Source organism: Schistocerca cancellata, chromosome 9 (genome assembly GCF_023864275.1).
Source record: "Schistocerca cancellata isolate TAMUIC-IGC-003103 chromosome 9, iqSchCanc2.1, whole genome shotgun sequence".
Classification (NCBI taxonomy): domain Eukaryota; kingdom Metazoa; phylum Arthropoda; class Insecta; order Orthoptera; family Acrididae; genus Schistocerca; species Schistocerca cancellata.
The window spans coordinates 124,112,994-124,139,935 of record NC_064634.1 but is presented as its reverse complement, the minus strand read 5'-3'; the positions used below and the strand labels follow the sequence as shown (position 1 = coordinate 124,139,935).

At 41.1% G+C, this 26,942-nt stretch overlaps 1 protein-coding gene across 1 annotated transcript in view; it reads right to left on the bottom strand.

The window, feature by feature from the left end:
* The window catches only part of LOC126100644 (uncharacterized), a 290,010-nt gene that overhangs the window by 3,901 nt on the left and 259,167 nt on the right, over nt 1-26,942 (bottom strand). The gene's annotated exons all lie outside the window — the stretch shown is intronic.

Below are 26,942 nucleotides of genomic sequence, written 5' to 3'. Positions count from 1 at the left end.
ACACACACACCCATGACCGAGGGAGGACGCGAAACTCCAGCGGGAGGGACCACACAGTCAGCGACATGACGCCTCAAATGGCATGGCCACTCCATGCGGTGATTATGCATCACAACAACGCTCCATGTCACATGGACACTTCCATCACGGAATTTATGACCTCAAAATTCATTCCTGTTGTTCCACAAGCTCCCTATTCACCTGACTTGAGTCCTTGAGATTATTTCTTTTTCAAAATTTCAGAAATGCTTCAAAAGGACTCTCAAAAGAATGTTACCGACATGTTTAACATACTACTGGTTGAAGCCTTTCAGTGCTGCTTCCAAGACTGGTAACAACAACTCCTCTGGTGTATAGCTGCATAAGGGAACTACTTTGGAGCGGACAATTTTGTCATTTGAAACAAATAAAAACTATAACTAAAATCTTCTCGGTGATCGTCAATTCGAATAAAATTCCAGAGCTTTTGATGACTCCCCTCCATCATCGTCAAGAGTAAAACCAAACACTGCCGGGGCGGTTTTTTTTTCTTTATTGTTTTTCGATTCTCCATCTGGGAGGGGCTGGCAGCAACATCGGCGTTGCTCGTCCTCTGAAAGACATGAAGCTTATGACAGAAAACATTTAAAACAACACAAAGGAGAAAAATAGGGGGATAGAAAAACACAGTAAATGGAGATAATGGGTTGGGTTGGGTGTTTTGGGGGAAGAGACCAAACAGCGATGTCATCGGTCTCATAGGATTAGGGAAGAATGGGGAAGGAAGTCGGCCGTGCCCTTTCAAAGGAACCATCCGGGCATTTTCCTGGAGGGAGATAATGGAAATGGAAATATACACTAACAGGGAGATTTTCATTGGAGGACAGTTAAAAAAATCGACATACAGTCAAAGTAACACAGTTGGCGATGTGTAGGGCACTTAGCCGGCCGGATGGCCGAGCGGTTCTAGGCGCTACAGTCTGGAACCGCACGACCGCTACTGTCGCAGGTTCGAATCCTGTATCGGGCATGGATGTGTGTGATATCCTTAGGTTAGTTAGGTTTAAGTAGTTATAAGTTCTAGGGGACTGATGACCTCGGAAGTTAAGTCCCATAGTGCTCAGAGCCATTTTTTGTAGGGCACTTAAAAGATACTGAATTCACACAAATTACACTACTGGGCATTAAAATTGCTGCACCAAGAAGAAAAGCAGGTGATAAACCGGTATTGATTGGATAAATATATCATACTGGAACTGACATGTGATTACATTTTCACGCAATTTTGGTGCATAGATCCTGAGAAATCAGTACCCAAAACAACCATCTCTGGCCGTAATAACGGCCTTGATACGCCTGGGCATTGAGTCAAACAGTGCTTGGATGGCATGTACAGGTACAGCTGCCCATGTACAGCTACATCTACATCTACATTTATACGCCGCAAGCCACCCAACGGTTGTGTGGCGGAGGGCACTTTACGTGCCAGTGTCATTAACTCCCTTTTCTGTTCCAGTAGCGTATGGTTCGCGGGAAGAACGACTGTCTGAAAGCCTCCGTGCGCGCTCGAATCTCTCTAATTTTACATTCGTGATGTCCTCGGGAGGTATAAGTAGGGGGAAGCAATACATTCGATACTTCATCCAGAAACGCACCCTCTCGAAACCTGGCGAGCAAGCTACACCGCGATCCAGAGCGCCTCTCTTGCAGAGTCTGCCACTTGAGTTTGCTAAAAATCTCCGTAACGCTATCACGGTTATCAAATAACCCTGTGACGAAACGCGCCGCTCTTCTTTGGATCTTCTCTATCTCCTCCGTCAACCCGATCTGGTACGGATCCCACACTGATGAGCAATACTCAAGTATAGGTCGAAAGAGTGTTTTGTAAGCCACCTCCTTTGTTGATGGGCTACATTTTCTATGGACTCTCCCAATGAATCTCAACCTGGTACCCGCCTTGCCAACAATTAATTTTATATGATCAATCCACTTCAAATCGTTCCGCACGCATACTCCCAGATATTTTAAAGAAGTAACTGCTACCAGTGTTTGTTCCGCTATCATACAATCATACAATAAAGGATCCTTCTTTCTATGTATTCGCAATACATTACATTTGTCTATGTTAAGGGTCAGTTGCCACTCCCTGCACCAAGTGCCTATCCGCTGCAGATCTTCCTGCATTTCGCTACAATTTTCTAATGCTGCAACTTCTCTGTATACTACAGCATCATCAGCGAAAAGCCGTATGAAACTTCCGACACTATCTAATAGGTCATTTATATATATTGTGAAAAGCAATGGTCCCGTAACACTCCCCTGTGGCACGCCAGAGGTTACTTTAACGTCTGTAGACGTCTCTCCATTGATAACAACATGCTGTGTTCTGTTTGCTAAAAACTCTTCAATCCAGCCACACAGCTGGTCTGATATGCCGTAGGCTCTTACTTTGTTTATCAGGCGACAGTGCGGAACTATATGTAGCTTCAACACAATACCACAGTTCATCAAGAGTAGTGACTGGCGTATTATGACGAACCAGTTGCTTGGCCACCATTGACCAGACATTTTCAATTGGAGAGAGATCTGGAGAATGTGCTGGCCAGGGCAGCAGTCGAACATTTTCTGTATCCAGAAAGGCCCGTACAGGACCTGCAACATGCGGTCGTGCATTATCCTGCTGAAATGTAGGGTTTCGCAGGGATCGAATGAAGGGTAGAGCCACGGGTCGTAACACATCTGAAATGTAACGTCCACTGTTCAAAGGACCGTCAATGCGAACAAGAGGTGGCCGAGACATGTAACCAATGGCACCCCATACCATCACGCCAGGTGATACGCCAGAATGGCGAAGACGAATACACACTTTGAATGTGCGTTCACCGCGATGTCGCCAAACACGGATGCGACCATCATGATGCTGTAAACAGAACCTGGATCCTCAGAAAAAATGACGTTTTGACATTTGTGCTCCCAGGTTCGCCGTTGAGTACACCATTGCAGGCGCTCCTGTCTGTGATGCAGCGTCAAGGGTAACCGCAGCCGTGGTATCCGAGCTGATAGTCCACGCTGCTGCAAACATTGTCGAACTGTTCGTGCAGATGGTTGTTGACTTGCAAACGTCCCCATCTGTTAACTCAGGGATAGAGACGTGGCTGCACGATCCGTTACAGCCATGCGGATAAGATGCCTGTCATCTCGACTGCTAGTGAGACGAGGCCGTTGGGATCCAGCACGGCGTTCCATATTACTCTCCTGAACCCACCGATACCATAGTCTGCTAACAGTCATTGGATCTCGACCAACGTGAGCAGCAATGTCGCGATGCGATAAACCGCAATCGTGATAGGCTACAATCCGACCTTTATCAAAGTCAGAAACGTGATGGTACGCATTTCTCCTGCTTACACGAGGAATCACAACAACGTTTCACCAGGCAATGCCGGTTAACTGTTGTTTATGTATGAGAAATCGGTTGTAAACTTCCCTCATGTCAGCACGTTGTAGGTGTTGCCACGCGCGCCAACCTAGTGTGAATGCTCTGAAAAGCTAATCATTTGCATATCACAGCATCTTCTTCCAGTCTGTTAAATTTCGCGTCTGTAGCACGTCATCTTCGTGGTGAAGCAATTTTAATGGCCAGTAGTGTAGTTAAAAGTTGGTCATAGTGTAAAAACACACAGAGGGAGGGACACTTAAAAACCACTGTAAGCGAGGGAGCACATATCAAGAAATAAAATCCGCTGGTAGGGATGTGCCGAGGGACAGGAGACCTGAGAGGAAGGAAAAAGAGGGGAGAGAAAGGTGCAGTAGGGGGTGAGGGCTGGAATTGGTGTGAGGAAAAGAAATAAAGGTTGGGGCTGGGCGCACAAAGAAGCAGTAGATGGGCAGGGTGGGATCTGAAGAGGTAAGGCAAGGGAGTGCAGAGACACAGAGGGGGGCACAGGAAATGGAAGGGGGTGTAGGAGGGACGAAAACCACTGAGGGGAAGGGAGGAGAGCCGGGGCTGGCACGATTTTCCGCGTATATTGCCACGCCTGTGGCCTCTGGCACCAACCTGAGAGGCCGAAACGACATGTATGTGGAAGGTGACTGGGCAGTTCATATCAGCTCCGACGCGTACCGAGTGACAACAGGTGGCGCGAGGTACCAGAGTCACGTTTGGGACTGCCACTCCCGTCTCCCTACAAGCATCAAGCATTTGTCATCGCTTCCTTTTGACTTTCAAGGCCCGCCCCCACACCTTATTAAGTGTGTACCCATTGACCTGTGTTAAAATTCTTACCGTTTATTCTAATCTCAGCCGCCTCTTTTATAACAGAATCTCAGTATGTTGACACATGAGACTAGACTTTCATGTTTCCAGACAGTATTTTGTGTTCGTTTTCCACGCAATGCTCAGTTTTAGCTGACTTGTTAAGCTCTCTTTGTTTAATATGTCACGTGTGCTCGGTACAATGCTCTGCAACTATACGAATTGTCTGACCTATTTACGGAGGCGGTAACGGCAGTTTCAAACGTGGCGCCAGTCCCTCGAGCCACCTGACGTCATAGGTCCTACAGCGAGGTAGAAGTGCTATGAGGCCCCCCCCCCAGTTACTTTCCATGCGAGTGTCGGTTTGGCCCTCTCTCATTGGTGCCACAGCCTGCAATCATGGTTATATAAGCGGAAAACCATGCCAGCCTGGCACCATCCTCCATACCTACAAATCCTTGATCCATGCCATCCTCAGTTATAGAACTTCTTGAATGCCATGCGCTATGCTGTGCCTTCCATATCCGTCTCCTGTCCCCCACGAGGATCCTCTATGACTAATGACCTTCCCACATCTCCTTCCTTACCTTGAACACATCTGCATCCTCAACACCATCTGCAAACTCTATCCCTCTCACACCCTGGTGTCTCCTCTCCTCTCCAGTCCCTGTACATTGGCACACCTATACTGATGTGTCCCACCTACCCTGCACATCGATATCCTCCATGTCCTACCCGAAAGAAACTTTCACCATCTCCCCATCCATGAGCTTTGTTGCAACATCTATCATTCCTTCCAAATCTGAATCCAACCGTCCTCTCCCCTCATCCCTAGGCATTCTTCTCTTGCTCCTCCCCCTCCTTTCCTTATCTTTGTGCTCCTTACCAGATTGCTCCTTCTCCCACCCCACTCCCCTCTGCCTCCTCCCCTGCCACACAAACCTGCCTCCCCTTTCTCCAACATGCCCACTCATCTTCCTCCTCTTCTCCCTCTCTCTGTCCTGCTCTCGCTTGGCAGGTCCTTCCCATTTTAACTTGCGAAGTGCTTCGTGATTTCCGTTTGTGTTCTGCTACAAGTGTGGTGTTTTAAAATGTTTTTGTGCCATGAGGGTTTTAATACTGTGACCATGTTTTCACAATGTTATAAGGGCCGCCAATATTTCTTCATCTTCATTCAGTGCGGTTTTTGTTTGTACTCTCTCTGATTTTAACTTGTGACAATCTCTCCCATTTACATTCTCCTTGTTTTTTATATTTCATTCACATTATATCCCGTTGTTATTTTTAAAATCTCTCTGTTTTACATTTGTATGTTTCGCTCAACTGAAGAACGGCGTCAATGTGACACTTGCAGCCCACCCCTGCCCACACAGAGTAGGTGATTGAAGTTACCATTAAGGAAAGAAAACCAGCCCTGGTGGTCAGCAGTTTTACTCCTAATGATGATGGCGAAGATGGCCATCGAAAGCTTGATAATTTTATTCAAACTGACGTGGCTTGAAAACCAATATGATTTTATTCAGAAATGCCACTGTAAAAGACTCTGAGGACAAATAAAAATTATAATAGATAAAAATCAGTCTCATTACTTTCCTCACACACCTCATAATACTTCATTTGATTTACTATTTATTTCAGTGTTTGTATGATCTGCAAACAAAATAAACTTGACAACTGGTAATGTCACTGATAAAAGGTCATTGAGATACACAAGGAAACGTAAGGGCCCTAACATGGAACCTTGTGGGATACCAAATGTAATTAGTTTGATGTGTTTCAAAGCACATCATTCCCCAAGAAATAAATTTGACAAGAAGTACAAAAGTCTTATGGTATTTCAAAACATTGACACTTATCTTCTTAGAGCTTTCAAGCTAGATTACTTTGGTACTTAAAAATTAACTATATTACAATAGCACGTGAAAAGTACATCTTTTTACGTTATCAATATGAATATTGATCCTACTGTTTGGTTCCACATTCTGTGAGCAAATCCTCTTATGATTAATTCTAGATTATCTAATGAATTATGAAATAAAACTAAAAATGTGCACAAAATAATTTTTTCGTATTCCAATAACATTAGATTGAAACTGAAAATTAAAAGTCTGAAATAGGAAAAAAAGTCAAAATTATTGAGAAAATACTGTTGACTATCAACATGAACACCCCTTGGCCGGCCGGTGTGGCCGTGCGGTTAAAGGCGCTTCAGTCTGGAACCGCGTGACCGCTACGGTCGCAGGTTCGAATCCTGCCTCGGGCATGGATGTGTGTGATGTCCTTAGGTTTAATTAGTTCTACGTTCTAGGCGACTGATGACCTCAGAAGTTAAGTCACATAGTGCTCAGAGCCATTTGAACCATTTGAACACCCCTTGACATGAAGAAACAGAGAATGAATTTTTGTAAAGGTTAATTTAATTCTTATGCCATCTGCATCACTTTACTTATAAAACTTCAGATGTGTTCATGTTAATAGTTTTATTGCATAACATTCATAATTCCTATTTTGTTTAATGTCGATTGGAGCAACTGAAGTTGGACAAACAGTGTTGTGAAAACAATATTTTTTGGGCTGGTTATGTGTAGCCCAGAGCCAATATATGTGTAGACGAATATGGGAACAGCATCAAATTATAGCAGCCTATGACTGCATCAAGGTAATTCCCATCTCTCCAGTTTGTCTCATTATTATGTAGCATGCCAACGGGAACGTAAAATTCGTAGTTCTCCGACTGCGTATAGCACTTTGTTTCGCAAATGGCATTCGGCACGATCTCAGTCCTGGAGAGCACGTGGTTCTCTCTTCTAGAAAAAAAGTATTTTCTATTTTCAACTGATACGTTTGAAACTAGGCCTAAATATTGAGATAAACATCTACAGCTGTTGTGCGCTTCCGCGAGCGATACAATACCTCTTTTGTGCAAAGCCGAGTGCAGAATCAGTAAGCCATCATGCGTTTTCTTTTTACACAGACAGGTGGTAAACTATCATTGGGATTCGATTCTGCCTCAATGGGAGGGGGTGCCATTAAGGGAACTGGGGACGAATCACTGACACCTTGTAGCACTGCCCATCACTGGGTGTCTAAAATAAATTTAAAGCTTCCATAAATTAAATGATACCACAAATCCAAATAATGGATCGCATCGATTACAAAGATGAATTGTATTGGCAGCACACCATATCAGGAGTTTGGTCCCTGGATTTACTTGTGATGTAGGTGTTGCGGTCCACATACTGATCAATAAGTGGAAACATCGGCCATGTGGTTTCACTGTTGCCATCTTAATTTTGGCAATCACAGAAAATACGTGATGCTCGCCGCATTCCTTAAATATCTACATACACACATGCCTCTTCCCTCTAGTTTAGGGGATATGATATCCCAAAAATTATTTCATAGTAGAAATAAGCTGCTTTGTGCAAAGCAGTATATTAATATATGAAACTTTTAACACAAAAGAGATTGTCACATCAGTCGGAATGCATAAAAATGTAGTACCAACAATATCTGAGTCGTCTATTTGTACCACAAATCGTTCTACCATTTTCTCGAAGTAAAATAAAAATAATATTTTTACTAAATGTTAGCAGACTGTGAAACGTTAAATAAAGTGTCTCATCTTAAAGCAGATGTACTGCTGATTCCAAAACTGGCTTTAGATCTCACATAACAACCAAATTTCCAAAGCTATGGATAATTTATTAATGAGATTAATATTTTGTTAATATTAATCCACCTGATCTGCTTGGGATCCATTTCTAGATACACACAACAAAAAAAGTTTTGCGTCACCCGGTTCCCAGAACTCCTGAATATAGACGTTGACTGTGGATATTGTATCACAGACACAGTCCCTTTGACTGTTCAGGTATGTCACTAAACCTGGCCAAAGATGTAAACAACCAAACATGAGCAGCGGCTATTAGACGGAGGGGGTCCGACAGCAGACCACTAGGAAGGAGGTACACGATTCGTGTTGAAACTTCCTGGCAGATTAAAACTGTGTGCCGGACCGAGATTCGAACTCAGGATCTTTGCCTTTCGCAGGCAAGTGCTCTACCAACTGAGCTACCCAAGCACGACTCACGCCCCGTCCTCACAGCTTTACTTCTGCCAGTACTTCGCCTCCTACCTTACAACTTTACAGAAGCTCTCCTGTGAAACTTGCAGAACTAGCACTCCTGAAAGAAAGGATATTGCGGAGACATGGCTTAGCCACAGCCTGGGGAATGTTTCCAGAATGAGATTTTCACTCTGCAGATGAGTGTGCGCTGATATGAAACTTCTTGGCAAATTAAAACTGTGTGCTGGACCGAGACTCGAACTCGGGACCTTTGCCTTTCGCGGGCAAGTTCAGCTGCCGTATTGCAAGTTCCTTTTAATTGACGCCACTTCGGTGACTTGCGGGTCAATGATGATGAAAACGATGATGAGGGACACACAACACCCAGTGCCCTGCCGGGAATCGAACCCAGCCCCCTACGTGGTGTGCGAAATCGCTACCGCTACGCTACGGAGGCGGACTTCAACCAGACAATCGTCAGAAACGTGTTTGGAGGGAATCCAGTCAGGATGAACACCTTAGACACACTGTCCAGCGAGTGCAGCAAGGTGGAGGTTCCCTGCTGTTTTGGGGTGGCATTATGTGGGGCCGACGTACGCCGCTGGTGGTCGTGGAAGGCGCCGTAACAGCTGTAACGATATACGTGAATTCCATCCTCCGACAGATAGTGCAATCATATCGGCAGCATATTGACGAGGCATTCGTCTTCGTGGAAGAACAATTCACGCCGCCATCGTGCACATATTGTGTATGACTTTCTTCAGGATAATGATATCGCTCGATTGGAAATGCCAGCATGTTCTCCAGGCATGAACCCTATCGAAAATTCATGGGATGGATTGAAAAGGGATGTTTATGGACGACGTGACCCACCAACCACTGTGAGGGATCTACGCCGAATCGCCGTTAAGGAGTGGAACAGCCTGGACCAACATTACCTTGATAAACTTTGGATAGTATGCCATGACGAATACAGGCATGCATCAGTGCAAGAGGACGTGCTTCTGGATATTGAAGGTACCGCTGTGTACAGCAATCTGGATCACCACCTCTGAAGGTCTCGCTGTATGGTGGTAGAACATGCAATGTGTGGTTTTCATGACCAATAAAAAGGGCGGAAATGATGTCTATGTTGATGTCTATTCCAATTTTTTTGTAGAGGTTCCGGAACTCTCAGAGCTGAGGCGATGCCAAACTTTTTTTGATGTCTGTATAAAACATTATCTTTTTTGTCCTCTAACATAAGTTGATTGACCTATATATTTGAAAACATCTTTTAACTGCATTTTGACATTACACAGCCGATTCCTTTGTCCATACGTGATACAGTTTTGTAATTAGCCAAAAGAGTAAGTCCCTTGTGAAACCTATTATCCTATCGTGTTGTGGATCCTTAAATTATGGCAACGAATTATCAGGTGATGGATTTATCTGGTATCAGTATTCGAAATACGGAGTTAGTACAGGGCTCTGAGAATACAATTTCAGAAAATCTGATTGGCATCTATGGAATATGCTGATGATACAAGTATAGTAATCACACCCAAGAAGCAAGAATCATCTGAGGAAATTGCAAATAATGTCTTTCAGAAAATTATTAAGTGGTTCTCTGCAAATGGACGCTCACTAAATTTTGAGAAAACACAGTTTATATAATTCTGTACAGTAAATGGCACAACAACATTGATAAATATAGACTATGAACGGAAGTCTGTTGCTAAGGTAGAATACTCAAAATTTCTGGGTGTGTGCTTGATGAGAAATTGAATTGGAAGAAACACATCGATGATCTGCTGAAACGTTTAGGTTTAGCTACTTATGCTATTAGGGTTATTGCAAATTTTGGTGATAAACATATCAGTAAATTAGCCTACTATGCCTATTTTCATTCAATGATTTCATATGGCATCATATTTTGGGGTAATTCGTCATTAAGAGAGAAAGTATCCATTGCACAAAAGCGCGTAATCAGATTAATAGCTAGACCCCAACCCAGATCACCTTGCAGATATTTATTTAAGCAACTCGGGATATTCACTTATGAAATTTATCATTAATAACCCATCCCATTTCAAAAATAACAGCGGAGTGCATAGCTACAACACAAGAAGAAACGATGATATTCACTATTCTGGATTAAATCTCACTTTGGCACAGAAAGGGGTGAATTATGCTTCCACAAAAATCTTTAGTCATTTGCCAAATCGTATTAAAAGTCTGACAGATAGCCAACCAACATTTAAAACCAAATGAAAAGAATTTCTGGATGAGAACTCCTACTCAATAAGTTAATTCTTAGATATGAAGTAGTAACTGTAAAAAAATTAATTATTTTGTGTAAAGAAAAAAGATCGCTTATCAGTAACTTCAAAATCCACCTATATCAATCGACCACTATACCTGTGATGTTATATGGATGTGAAATATTAATATTTAGAAAGAAAGATGAAGAAAAACTGTTAATATTCGAAAGAAAAGTACTAAGGAAAATTTTTGGACCTGTATACGACGAAAATAACATGGAATGGAGAATAAGGAGAAATGAAGAATTAAGAGGGCTGTACAAACACCGTAACATCGTCGAAGTGCTCAAGAGGAGAAGGTTGAATTGGGCAGGCCATATAGCAAGAATGACAGAGAATAGGCTACCTAGAATGGCATTCAGCAGAACAATAGAAGGAACGAGAAGAAGAGGGAGACACAGAATCAAATGGCGGGATAACATTCGGGAGGACACAGTGAGGATGAACAGCAGCAGCAACTGGACAAACAGCGCACTGGACAGACAAAAGTGGAAGGGGCTCATAGAGCAGGCGTATGGCCGATAAGGCCCTTGCCACATGTAAAGTAAAGTAAAGTAAGTAAAGAAAACTTATGTTAAAGTGACACATTCCACATCATTACGAAATGTCGTATTCATGATCTATGGAACAAGGATTAATGTATGTACGTATGTAGGAATCAGCAACGAGTCACCAACATTGCGTTGTTGTTAGAAACATGTCTTTCGTATAACAAAAATAGAATTTGCGTAATATCATGTTAGGTTACAATCATAGAGTCTGTTGCAAGGTGTTCCGATCTACTTTATTTCCATAATCTATAATCGATTACTTAATTATATCTCAACGTATACTACTGCCATTTTTATGTGCTGGGGAACGGCGATGGAATTCGTGCGTCAGTTTGACTGACTGGATAGTTTTTGGATGTAGGTAAGGGCTCAACTAGGACGCGGCAGCAAAATATTGAAGACTTTATTTCGATAAGGTTCTGTCAAGGTTCGTATCCATGTTAATTGCACATCAGCATCAAAACCACAGTTGCACCATTCAAGAGGCATAATTTCGCGTGAACAGAATAGCTAATAAAATCCAGGCAATGTAGTAGTTGTTAAAATTGCAGTATTTTTCGTCTCGGTCAACAACGTTAGCTATGAAAATTAGTGGAGTTGCAGACAATGACTGCGAGAAATTCGAGAGAATTCTGTAATGAATAAAAAGTTCCTACTCGCATTCCATGCGGAAGGCAAATGCCTCCCTTGTAGACGCCTGCCTATGGTGACACTGTTGTCCATAAGCACAGAAGTAATTGTTCCTCAAGGAACAGTCTTACGACCATAGTGTATAAAATATTGGGAAATAGATAAACTTTCCTTTTCTCATGTAAAAGTAAGAACAGCCCTTATCAAAATGTGTTTGAACAAGTGGTTTGGGGCTCCCTCTTCTCTGCTGACTGTATATTCCCGCAAAACTCTCAATTTCACCACTGTTTCGAATGGACAACACAGTAGTTACAGTACATCAGAAAAGCACAATGGTGATTTTCCCAGTAGTTTTATTTCTAAATATTTCTCAGAAAAATTTTGCTGCACAACCTGATGTTTAAAATTTCTAAGAATACACGTAATATACTCTTTAGGTTTGTTTATAGTGTTTATTCTGCCAATACAAGGTACGTGATGAAATTTTCAGTTACGAGAAGCCGACAATAATTACTGATTCACCGGCGCATTCAATAATAATAATAATAATAATAATAATATAACTTCCAACTGTGCCTGCAATAAACTAATTCTAAAAGTATTAAATAAAGTCGTTCGGATATACAGTGAGCCCCTTTTAGTTTGACAACCTCTAATTACTTTTGGTCCAGTACCAAAATAAAGAAAAAGTGTATGAAGCAACTGTTGTGTAGCTACTAAGTGGCCATTAACTAGCATGATGGTCTTTCTTGTTGGTTTGTTGGTTACGATAATTTTGACAGCAGTACGTCTTTTTTTTAAATAGTCCTACATTTTTTATTCAGTAATGCATCTGCTCTCATTTAGATCTGTCGAAAAACGCATCACAGGATGCCATTCACGTAAACAGGACGTTGTTGAAAATCTAACACGAATTTGACTTTGACTCTCCCTTAGCACACAGAGCTGGTGCTCAGGGTAATGTAACTCGTCCACTCGCTGAAGCTGGCAGTAATCAAACAGAAACACAAGGAAAATGTGCACTGGTCATTACTGTTGTACTAAGTTATGCTCTGCATAGATGAGTACACAAACTAAACAACAAAATGATAAAGCAAACAGAGAAAAAACAAAACAAGAATAAATTACCGGTTACAAGGAAGAGCTAGGAATGCCAATACATGACAAACACAGGGAAAGCAGGAGAACACGAACTCCTAATAAGGAACACTGCGTGGTACATACTAATATACAACAACTGAAATGGGTGTAGAATATACTGAAAAAACAAGGTCTACAGATAATATAAAGGACAAGCAACACAACATCTTCGCAGCCAAACTTAACAATGTTGAAATCCATTAGTTAATTTGTAGCTCATGCAGATCTGCCTACACAGGCCAAACGTGAAGGGACTTTAAAACGATGTGTTCTGAGAACCACAGAGCTTGAAAAGGTGATAGCAATAATACAAGGAAAATAAATTTTGAACGAATGTACGACACTACGTAAGAAGACATTGTTTCCTGCTTCTCAGGCCCCTCCACCCCGCATCTCTCTCTCTCTCTCTCTTTCCCACACACACACACACAGGCGCGCGCACGCACGCACACGAACACACATACACAATAAAGTAGGGTTCTCGCTGGCAGACGCAGCTCGAAAACCAAACATTCAAAATTAGCTCCACACCATGCAAAAACCCGACGAGAAACAGCTGAGTGCCGACAGTAACATTGTTTCCCTCCATGAGTACAGCGATAAGAGTTTACTCCAGAAACTCGTTCTCTGTATGAAAACGTGTAACACAGGTGATGGTAAATGGTAAAAAGAGTGACAGAAATGTAATAATTAAAATCAATGAATAAAACACAAAAATGATGCAAAACGGGATGCAAAACGGAGTATGGGGTACACACCTCTACAACTCTACGAAAAACGTTCCAAAAATAAATAACTTTTTACACAAATTCTCCAGATTTCTCTGCAATTGACATCTGTTAAACGATAAAAAGCGGACCAGTACAAATCCGCTTTCACAATGAACTTTAATTCAAGAGTGCAATCAAAAGAAAATAAAGAGGCACGTGTTATAGTTCTTAGGCTTAAAACAGGCAAACAATTATATCTTTGTATAATTTGAAGAACAGCATTTTTGCGTCAGCTGTACAAATTATTCTTTATCGGTTTCCGTCGTAGCAACCGTCGTCACAGGAGGAGAAAGCATATATCAGGGGATAATCATTCATCTTTACTTTAGATTTATTTTAGATTAACTCATAGTTACAAGATGTTCCCTTAGCCATACGCCATACACAATGACTCTAAACAGCAATGGAGTATGAAAGAAATAGCGCAAGTGCTGATCTCAGTTTTAACCGAGATCAGTCCTCATGCAGTTTTTACTGAAATAAGTCCTCTCGCTAATTTTTTCGTACTCTTTTATGCGTAACTGTGAGGCCAATTTTAAGCCGTTTAGAGTCGTGATGTATTGCGTATGGTTAACTAAATATCTTGTAACTTTGAGGACTTTCATCTAAAGTAGAAATGAATTGCTTATCCGTTTGATTTATTGCCTTTTCTTTCTCTAATGATGGTCGCTACGACCAAAGCCGGTAAAGAATAAGGAATAATTTTTACCACTGATAGCTAAAATGCATTTCTTCAAGTTCCTAATAGCTGTAGCAAATCACCTCACTAAAATATTACTCTGTATAATTCTTTTACAGAATTAATTCGAGACCCCCAGAAGATAACACGTAGGTGTCGAAGCATATCTGGCTCAATAGGAAAAAGAAATAAATTGCTTTTTGCTGGATTTGGAGTTTAAAAACCCAAATTTTGTGTTCTTAAAGTTAAGTAATTAATTTTTTGATTGTTTGCATGTTCATGCCTGCAGTCCAGGTTGTAACGGAACATATTAAAGGCTTTACTGTACCGAAGTATGTGATACCCTCCAAATTCAACCAGTTTAACGAGTATTTATGATTATAGAAAAGTCATTGTGTATGTTGACAATGATTGCGTAACATGTCTCCATAAACAGTCAACCCATTAAATTATACTGAATAACTAACCCACACAAAAGTTAATATCACTTGATCACTGATACAGCAAATGTCATCATGTAAAAACACTGAGTTCATCTTAAATAATTAATATGAAGTACGAAAAATAGTGTACAACTTAGGTATTTTGGATCTCCTTAAATAAAAATCACCCAGTGAAACCTATTTGTTCACTAGGAGCGGTTTCACTTAGTATTCACGAAATCAATCCTGTCTTAGACGAAAACCAATGTATTTCTTAATAATTCATGTTAATTACTTATTTATGCAAATTAGAGAAGTCAATTGACAAACTTCCAGAAAACGGACTTTTTGTAACAAAGAATTATTCTGTCAAGTCAACAAATCTGTCTGTCATTTTAATAACATGTTAAATTATGTCACTCGATGCAAATTAATAACTTTTCTGCACAAATTATGATAACAGATGTACATGTGGCTTGTAAACTATATCTCTTTTTAGTAGTTCTTTGACAATGTTATAAATACGAGCAGTAAGAAGGGTCGAGAGGCAGTCGGAATGTCACTTTGGTACAGTGTGTTAGTGTGTTATTGTTTGAGGTGGATAAACAATGCAAAGAACATGTAAAGGAAGTTGTGTTGTGTCATAGTCTTTGGTGGACAGTGGAATTAAGATGGCCACCAGAGAAATAAATATTTGAAGTTTACATATTTGTTGGTTTCGTTCATCCTTTATCATCAAAAGCACATAAAACAAAACACGGGACCTCATGCTTTTAACCCTAGACAACCAGATTTAGAGCCAGCATCAACATCGAGACACAGCAGCGATCCAGCAAGCAGCAGTGATTACTACAATGCATTGTAATGGCACCAACCTAACAACAAGTGCTAACAAGCTCCGTAAATGGGAGTGAAATAGTGCGATTATAGCAATTAGCAATATCTACGACCAGGCAACCATTACAAGGTACACAGTGGTATCTGTCACCACCGTATCATAGATCCCCGCCAGAAGACCCAAAACAAAACGGCGCAGTCCTTTGGTAAAGCGGAGTATCGCGCGGTAATTTTTCTGCATTTGAATGGGGACAACGCCGCAACTATAGGTTCTGTGTTGGTCGAAGTGTACGGTAACAGCGTAACATCTTATAACACATTTTCCAAATGATGGAGCCCAGCAATCAGTAATCCTTTTTTTTCAGATTTTTACTAAAGCAAATCTAGATTTCGGCTTGTGCCTAGCCATTATCAGTGAATTGTTTCATAGTTTTAATACATGTCCTAGTATATCAGTCTGCTATTGTTCACGCTTCTGTCACAGTTCATTCCAGACTAGTCTTGAATGAACTGTGACAGAAGCGTGAACAAATGGGGACGGACGTAATACCACATGTATTGAAAATTTTGTCTCACGCCCTATTATCTCCTGAAATGGGACCCAGTGACTTCCTCCTCTTTTTTCAGATGGAGAAATCATTGTGTGGTAGGCATTTCCAGATTGGTGACGAGTTGGAACGTTTCCTGAAGAGCCAAACTTCTACAGCCAAGATCTCCAGCGAGTCATCCAGCGTTGGTAAAAACGTGTTGCTTTGAAGGGTGAATATGTAGAGAATCATTAACACCATCATCGAGTTGCGTGGTCGCAACTAAATTTTTTCTGGTCATAACGGAAACATGACCTCTGTTAAAAGTTATCCAATAATTCTAGGGCTGAAATCCGTGAAATGCTAGAGGATCCTGAGATGTGTAATTTGAGATAAGAAACTAGTCGACAGAAATGAATATTACATCTTCTTTTGACATTAACAACTTATAGCAACTACTTAACCGAACACTAACTTGTCAAAGTGACCGTCACCAGTTGCAGTGCTAGCATTATAAAGGCATGTAACATTTTTTCTGCATTCTCTGACATTTCCTTGTTGGCTGTTGTATCATAAGACACTCAGATAAGATCCTATTATCCAGTTCGTTTTCTTTTTGTACAGTGGTTTCATAGACCAACAGCTTCATGAAACACCATAGTGAAATGTCTCGGCATACGGCGTTGATGGAGTTCCAGACAGAATTCTGAATAGTTATTCTAACTCAATAAGCAATGTCAGTTGTGATATACATGTGTAATGTACCCCTGCCACAGAAGTTTTTTTCTAGACACATAGCAGTAAGTGATTGTTAAGCCTTATCGTAACAAAAGTGATAAAAAAGACATGAACAAATATCGTTAGATTTCCTCATTGATGTTTTCTTCCAAAATATTCGGAAAAAGAATGTACTCAAGAGTAGTTTCACATTTAACCAGTAACAATTTGGTTACCATATTACAGTTTGGATTCCAGAACGGTGTTCGATTGAGAATGCTATTTATTCATTCATCAAATATTGCAACCCTTAAATAATAAAATATCGCCAATTGGTATTGTTTGTGAGCTTTTCTAGGTGTTTGATTCTGTAGATAATGTTACACATTTAGGAAAACTCAATGTTTGCGGAACTGATGACTTTACACACAACTGGTTAGAATAGTACATAATAAACAGAATACAAAAAGTTATGCTCAATTGGAGAGGTACAAAATTTTTGTGATCGAGTAGAAATCACAAAGACAGTCCCACAGGGTTCAATTCTGAGTCCACTACTATTCCTTATATTAGTGATGACCTCCCACTTAATATTCAACAAGCGGAACTCGTACTTTTTGCAGATGATACTGGTGTTATAGTAAATCCCATTATGGAGAAAGCAACAGAAGAGACCATTATTGATGTTTTTCAAAGAATAATAAGGTTGTTCTCAGAAAACGGACGCTTCCCAAATTTTGAAAAAAAAGACACTATATTCATTTCAGTATAATAAATTGTGTCGTATAAACAACTGATGTAGCTCATGCATAGAAATCAACAAATACAGCAGAATACTCGAAATTTCTTAGTGCACATGTAGATGAAAACCTGAACTGTAAGAAGCATATTACGGAGCTTCTGCCGGCCGCTGTGGCCGAGAGGTGCTAGGCCCTTCAGTCCGGAACCGTGATGCTGCTACGGTCGCAGGTTCGAATCCTGCCTAGTGCATGGATGTGTGTGATGTCCTTAGGTTAGTTAGGTTTAAGTAGTTCTAAGTCTAGGGGACTGATGACCTCAGATGTTAAGTCCCATAGAGCTTGGAACCATTTGAACCATATTGAACAGAGCTTCTCGAACAATTAAATTTAGTTACTGTTGCTCTTCATATAATTGATGACCTTGAAAGAAATGAATTAACCTCCTGACATATTTTGTATATATTCCACTCAATGATGCCTTATGGAATAAGAATATGTGGTGTTCGCCCACAAGTGTCATGTAGTTACATCTTCAAGGAATTGGCATTATAACGACGCCGTCACAGTGCGTATATTCGCCAGCGTAATTCGTCATAAATAATCCAATACAACTTTAGAAGAACAGTGGTATCCATACTTACAATATTAGAGGGAAAAATGACCTTCATTACCCTTTATTATAGCTGTCAGTTATTCAAAAAGGAGTTCAATATGCAGCATCAAATATTTTTGATGATTTGCCTAATAACATAAAATATCTGTCAGGTAGTTTGAAATGTAAGCTAGATTCACTCTACTGGACAACTTCTTGTATTCCATGGACGAACTGCTACTTAAAAACTGGTGCATATTGAAAACCTAGTTTTTAAGTGTAGTTGCATGAGTGGGACTAAAGAAAGTGTTTCCTTTAGTTAATACAAAAAAATGTATTACTTAATGTTAACACTAGTCTTGTAAACATATCCTGGAAGCTGAGGTGTTCCACATCTAAGGAACATGCAGCTAATTAATTGGGACAGGACGTCCCCTTCTACGAGAACGATGATGTTATTTGCAACAGAAGTGTTCGTGGACATTAATATCTAAATGAGATGGTACACTACCAACCAGACTCTCACCCTGAAAATGGTTGGACAGTTTCTATAAACTATAGTCTCCTCGAAACCGAGGGTCATGCATTATTCAAATGATACATCATTTGTTGATCTTATACAATTCCGGTCAACTAGTTTATAGACTGTAATTGCTGGTGATTTGAGATGACCCTAGCTTACGGATTTGATCTCTTCAGGCCTGCTATTGGGTAGCTGAAAGTACCATCACGTTTGAAAGAGCCTCATTCATGGACAATGAAAACTTCCTGAAGTTCAGCACAGCAGTACTGGTTGTTAATCGATTGACTGAATTGTACTTCGGATTCCGAAACATTTGGCTCTATTGATTCCATACGTTGGTTATGACACTGGTGTAATCTCTGTTCTACTCGTATTCTTAATTTACTGAAGAGTGCAATTCACTGGAAAGTTGAAAACTGTTTTTTGATAGACCTGTTCACAGTGGAACGAACACAATTTTCCTTAAACTTTACTGTTGGTGTAATTCTTTGGTGAGAATCTCGTCCAGCTTTCCTTGGCTCTAATGATCGAATAAATACTATATGTACGCTACTTAATCTTGCATTATCAGTCGTGAAACACAGGTAGTGGAAACACCAACGTGAGCACATCACATACGATTGTACTTTGTTTTTTAAAGTTAGAGCAACCGTCACCGATTTGGCTGGCAGTTTCTCACGTAACATAAGTAATTTACAAACATATGTGTGCTGCAAAGTGGTCATTCAAGATCCCATACAGCCTGAAATGTTCACTTCCGACCATTGATTGTACTCATTTCAGGATCCTCTGCGGTCTGTATACATTTTACCTTGCAGGTTTGGATCTCACTGTGTCTAGACTGCGAAATAAATTATTGGGGTATTGAGACGAACTTCCCACTTTGGTAGTAAGTGCTCCAGCTTCACTCCGTGCTATGTAAATGTTCATTCAGCTTACTCGTTTCTTTGAATGTGACACGAGTCTAATGCTCGAACTGTGCCTGTTGTCTATGACATGGTTATGAAACTGGTTGCAGCGAATACAATAGGAAACATTATAAATACCCTTTTAGAACTCCATAATCTTGTATGAATTCTTGTAGAATTAGATAGTATGGCATTCACTGATATTCTTGCTAGTGGTCTGTCCAGTGTGCTATATAGCACCAACCTCACGGCTGCCACCAGTTTGAGATGCAACCCTCAGGCATGTGACCCTTGAGGGCTGCAGTTTTCCTTCGGAGCGACGCCACAATCCTTTTCATTGCATCTTTTAGTATCAAGCCTAGACTGACATTAGCGCATGAGTCCCGTTCCTGTATAAATAAAGAATAAGGGTAAATGTAGGACCTCAAACAAATTGTTTGCGAGGTGAAACTTCCTGGCAGATTAAAACTGTGTGCCGGGCCGAGACTCGAACTCGGGACCTTTGCCTTTCGCGGGCATGTGCTCTACCAACTGAGCTACCCAGGAGCTACACAGGAGATGAGGTACTGCAGAAGTAAAGTTGTGTTCGATTAGGTACCCACGAAATTTGAACTAAACCCACGTGATGTTTATGACTCACCACATTAACAGTTTCTCACTTAATGAGTTCTAAGGGGCGCTAGGTGATAGTCTCATTGGGCCACGCGTTGTTTCTAGAAAACATGATCGGCAAAGTACAGTGTAATCCATCATTTAAAAGTGCGTGCTTTTCGCATTTGCTTTGTCTCTGCCTGGAGAACGAGAGATCCAAAATTGTTACATTTGACAATTTTTAGGGTGCTATACGAATCCACTCACTGTCTTCGTGAATTAATAAAATGGATCAAAACATATCAGAAGCCCATTTACCTCTTTGCAATTTTGTCGTTAGTTTATTGTAATTACTGGTTGACTAGATGAGGCATGACTATTGTAATTGTTACGAGATAATAAAATATCAGTAACGTGAACTTTATTGTGTCCGTCTACATAATTTAACTAACCCGATCTGGATATTATTCAAATTAATAACCAAGTAATAATTTTTACATTCCAGACTGAAGTTTTAACTCTGTAACGAAGCGTACGCTGATCCGAAACTTAACTGACAAAAACAGTTTGGCGGACCGAGACACGAACTCCCGACGTCTGTCTTTTGGAGTCAAGTGCTCTACCGACCGAGCTATGCAAGGACGACTCGCGACACCTTCTCACATCTTTACTTCCGGCGGTACCTCGTCTTCTACTTTCCAAACGTCACAGAAGCTCTCCTGCAAACTTTGCAAGGCTAGCACTCTTGGAAAGGCAAAGGTCCCGAGTTCGAATCTCGGTCCGGTACACAGGACGTTTCATATCGGCGCACACTCCGCTGCAGAGTGAAAATTTCGCTCTTGAAACATCCCCCAGGCTGTGGCAAAGCCATGTCTCCGCAATATCCTTTCTTCCAGGAGAGCTGGTTCTGCCAGTTTCGCAGGAGAGCTTCTGTGAAGTTCGGAAGGTATGAAACGGAATGCTGGTAGATGTAAAGCTTGAGGACGGATCGTGCGCCGTGCTTGGGTAGCTCAGTCGGTAGAGTACTTAACCGCAACAGTAAGCTTGATCTCTACATTGCTAAAGATCGAAAAGGAAAATATAATTAACCTTATAGAGTGTTCTGAATTATTGTTCTATTTGGTGATATTTAGTTTTGACCAGCATTCATCATTTTCTTTAAGCAACGTAGAATCTTCACTTTTGGTGCAAGTTTTCTCTAAAGATTAACTTCAACTTTTTAAAGAAATTTTACACCAGATAAGACGAACATTTTCTGTTCGATTATTGCAGTCACACATTATAGAAGGTAACTTCCACGACTGCTTGAGGATGTTCCCATTGCGCAACATGTAATAAATCTATGACAGGATACCAGTACTTTTTGCTGCTGTTGTACGATGACAGCTAACTTACCAATACGGTGCAAGACAGACAGGTCGAGTACAATCTGTATTTTATCCTCTACGATCATCTGACTTTAAACTTCTCGAATTTTCTATCTGGGGTGATCCTAAAAGCAAAGTACGCGGCACTCTCCTTGATTCGGCTGGAACTGGGGCTGGCAATGGTACACAACTGTCAGTCTTTACGAGATGATCCGGAGGTGTTGCATCGAATTGGTAACTCAATCGCGTCAGAGACGAACGCAGCACTGTCTTGAAATGTGCGAAGGAGACCTGAAACATCTTCTTTAAGAGACACGATTGTACAGTAAATTGCAGCACGTGATGTGATGAAGCAGTATTGTAGTTTTTGTCAAGGAAACACATGACTGAGTGAGATGAGAATCGAAAAGTTTACATTTTAAACAAATTATTACTAACTGGAATAATATTTCAGATTGAAGTCAGTGGCGGCTTCCAACTGCAGACTCGACATTACCTCGCAAATGGTTTGTTTGTAGATCCATATTGACCGGAACTTTAATGCTTCCATTAACGCGTACTTTCACCCGTGTCCGTTTTCGCTATTAATGATAGTACATTAAACAGTAACTTTTTACGTTGTACCACACCTGTGTAGGGAAAATTGAGACGAACAATTTGATATCAGACACCAGCGCTCTATCAAGCCGGAAAACAACTTCAAATTGGTCTACAACATCTGTCCAAGCCGGCTACTTCGTTAACATCATTAATTTAAGCTATTCCGTGTAACTGAAAAAAAAAGGTTCCTGTAAGCGTTATATACAAAGTAATTACGTTTACAGTTACGTCTAAACTTAACCTTAAAAGCGGATTAGTTTCGTAGTAAAAAGACGAGACAAACAAAACGATTTCTTTGTTTATTTTATGCTGTTAAAATTACAAAAATTTGAGGCAAAACGTACAAAACGTCAATTGTACATCAAGTAAGTGCAAGAACTACGGGGTTTTTAATATTTAAAGACGATTTTAGCCAAAACCTCAGCAAGCATGTGCTGAAGTTTAGGCGGCTTGTGTAGGCTAATTAGAGACTGTGTAGCGGCTCGATGGACCATAAGTGTATGTACCAATTTTTTCGACTCGATTTCACCAATACCATCGTGCTATGTTGCAAACAGTTATCGTTTGTGTGGGTTTGTGTTTCATTAATGAATTAAGGTGTGATATATAGGCGTAAAGGTGCTTGATTTCTAAATGAATCAGTTATAAGGCTACATAGCCTGGAAACAAAATGATAATTCTCTTACAGCTAGTAAAAAAGTCCTCAGTATACAATGCCTAGTTGCCAGCTGGGTTGTTTGGACAGGAAAGCAACTGGACATTGCAGAATTATGACTCCAAATTTTCTGAGCATGTACTGAATGAGGCCATAGCTTCGAGTTACACTCCCATATCTTTCACTTAGCAAATAGAGGAGGAAAACTAAACGCATTGGACGTATTGGAAATAAACAAACATCCAGCCAACTGAACAGATTTAATATAAAATGACCAAACACAGCTCAGTACTTCCGCACTTCTAAATTTCATTTAATTCCACCTAGTTTTCTAGTGCTTCCAATACCCTCTGTTCCTTTATGTTCCTTCTCTGTATTTATTTAATTGTAATTGCGTATGTACTCCATATATTCTGTTGTCAAAACTGTAATTTATATCTTTTACTCTGTTTATGTTTCACTTTCCATATATGAAGGGCTTATTTCAGTAGTGGTACAAGTCCATTACCTCCACTTTTCTGCATATAATGCTTCTGAAATTAATGATCCAAACAAACAGAAAGAAAGGTTCATCTCTAGCAAGAACCCATATGCTTGAATATTTCTGGTATCTCAACTGCAGATTTTTCAGCGCTCATTTAACTTTAGGACTCTGTATCTCAGAATCAACAAAAATGGACTTGTACCACTATTGAAATAAGCCCTTCATATAAGGGGCGATCAAAAACTTTCCGTTCGAAAGTCACACTAACCCCTTGCTTACATTTCGACGATTATATGCTGCAGCAGTATTCTCAAATAGAAACTTTTTGATCGCTCTTTATATAATACTTATTCACACTGGCCTTTAGTACTATTGTCGACTAATATTTTCATTTAGACTGTTGTATAGGAACTTTATTCACGTTTAGTGTTAACATTTTACCCTGTTTGCTTTTATTATACACTCATCAGCCATAACATTATAATTACCAACCTACTACCGTTATAAATCCGTCCAGGCGGTAGCAGCCTCACCTAGTGAGGAATGAGTGCTAGTCAGACTCACGCACGTTGCATGTAGTATCAGTGAGCGTGTAGAATGGGGAAGGCGCGCGATATAGCTAAGTTGGACAGACGACATATTGTGATGGCCCGAGGGCTCGGTACGAACATTTCGGAAACTCCAGTACTTCCGGGTGTTCGAGGAGTAACGTGGTGAGTGTCTTCAATACGTGGCGAAACCAAAGTGAAACCGCGTTCACGTGTTATGGCGGCCACCACTCATTACAGATGTCCGACATCCTAGGCTGGGCAGACTGGTAAAATAGAACAGGTGGCGAACTGTGGAGCAACTAACATGAGGCTTTAATGATGGGAAGAGTACGTGTCTGAACACACAGTGGACCGAAAACTGTTAACAATGTGCTTTCGCAGCCGACGACCCATACATGCGCCATGCGTGTGCCAATGTTAACATCACGACGTCGACAACTAAGACTGAAATGGGCACGTGAGCATCGGCACCGGACATTGGCGCAGGGGCGGAGCGTTTCATGGTCTGATGAATCCCGATACCTTCCTCACCCCGCCGATGGGAGTGCGCGAATCCGTCGCCTTTCAGGTGAACAGGTCCTCTGGGGAACATTTATATGGGCATCCACGGGTCCACCTCGTGCAAGGCACTATAGTGGCTAAGGAGAATCGTACATTTGTTGCAGATCACGTAGACTACTTCGTGACGATCATGTTTCCGGATGGCAGTGGCATTTTTCAATAAGATAATGCGGCGTCTCACATGCCAGAAGCGTGATAGAATAGTTCGACATACACAGTGGGGAGTTCCAATCTATGTGCTGTGCCCCTAACTCACCAGATCTTAATCCAATCGGAAATATCTGGAATGTGACTGAACGTGGCGTCAGAGCTCATCGCCCTCCTCCCCGTAATTTACTGGAATTGCGTGAGTTCAGTGAGCAGATGCGGTGCCAACTGCCTCCAGTGACTTAGCAAGGCCCCATTGCTTCCATGGCACGACGAGTCGCCTCTGTTACTCGTGGCAAAGGTCGCCATACCGGCTGTTAGGAATACGTGGTCACAATGTTCTGGGTGATCAGTGTATTTATTGAAACTTCCTGGCAGTTTAAAACTGTGTGCCCGACCGAGACTCGAACTCGGGACCTCTGCCTTTCGCGGGCAAGTGCTCTACCATCTGAGCTACCGAAGCACGACTCAGGCCCGGGACTCACAGCTTTACTTCTGCCAGTATCTCGTCTCCTACCTTCCACTTTCCGCGAATGGCAAAGGTCCCGAGTTCGAGTCTCGGTCGGGCACACAGTTTTAATCTGCCAGGAAGTTTCATATCAGCGCACACTCCGCTGCAGAGTGAAAATCTCATTCTGGAAACATCCCCCAGCCTGTGGCTAAGCCATGTCTCCGCTATATCCTTTCTTTCGGGAGTGCTAGTTCTGCAAGGTTCGCAGGAGAGCTTCTGTAAAGTTTGGAAGGTAGGAGACGAGATACTGGCAGAAGTCAAGCTGTGAGTACCGGGCGTGAGTCGTGCTTCGGTAGCTCAGATGGTAGAGCACTTGCCCGCGAAAGGCAAAGCTCCCGAGTTCGAGTCTCGGTCGGGTACACACTTTTAATCTGCCAGGAAGTTTCATATCAGGGCACACTCCGCTGCAGAGTGAAAATCTCATTCAGGAGTGTATTTATTTACTATCAACTGTTTACATTTTTGATTACATTACCGCCCCACTTTTAACGACATTTACTGTGTGTCTTTGTACTTCACTCTAGGCGACTAACATCTTTTGCAAAGTTTTTTTCGAATACCGTAACTTTTTAACAGACGATAGTTTTTTAAAATTTGATGACGGCCTTCTAATCCAAAAACCAGTTAACTCTATAAAATAAATTCTGAAGAACATATACAATGTTGAAGAAAATCTTCAAGGCTCACTCCTATTCTGTCGGACAGTTCCCCGAAAAAAATTTAATCAAATTCCTGCATGATTATGCTAGTCTATATTCAGCAACTTGACGTTTGCGTAGGATCTGTGCAAATTTTCCTATATTTATTATCATTTTTTCAGACGTAATTTCATATTCTGACTGGTTCCTTAACCACTGAGATTTACTCCTCAGTTAGGTCGTACGGAACTAGGTGTGTAAATAAATAAATATATAAATAAATATTAAATGCCCTTCAATGAAATGATTGTGTGTCCAGTGTTACCGAAGGGTCCGCAGCTCGTGGTCGTGCGGTAGCGTTCTCGCTTCCCACGCCCGGGTTCCCGGGTTCGATTCCCGGCGGGGTCAGGGATTTTCTCTGCCTCGTGATGACTGGGTGTTGTGTGACGTCCTTAGGTTAGTTAGGTTTAAGTAGTTCTAAGTTCTAGGGGACTGATGACCATAGATGTTAAGTCCCATAGTGCTCAGAGCCATTTGAACCATTTGTTACCAAAGAAACAAGCGATCGTTTTCTTGGAAATTCATTGTGAACGAACCGCCTTTATTGGTTTCAGTGCGTTTTGGAACACTGACAGTCGGCAGCTTCTTTAGTTTCCAACTCGCGTTTCTTCGGTTATATTCTTGGAGCATTTCGATACACCAATTCACACGAGTCTGATTTTCAGCTTCGCAATAATTGGGCAGAATCAAAAACAGATCTTTTCCATGGCGAACCACTCAATGTAACAAAATTTCAAGCTAGTTTCCCCAAATTACGTAAGGAGTCTTTCGTTTTGTGTTTTAGGATTCTTACGAAAGAAATGATAACCCCTAAGTACGGTCTGCTCATTAATGCTATAGCTTCGATATAAAGTATACAGTGACTAGAAATTTTGGAGTATAAGCCAACAGAATCTTCTGCAACGTGTCCATCGAAACTGAAAGGCGATCGGCCTGTCACCATAATGAAGCAAGTATTTAGAACTGCAGATTTCCATAAAAGTAGACAAATAATTTCAAAGGTAGCTAAACTGTTGGTAGCTTATTTGCTCCTAAGGGCAAGTAGGTACAGAGAATGCATGTTACTCGTCAAATTTGGCTGAACTGCTGGACCTTATGACCCTGGTATTTCAACTCTTTCTCTCTCCCTTCCACA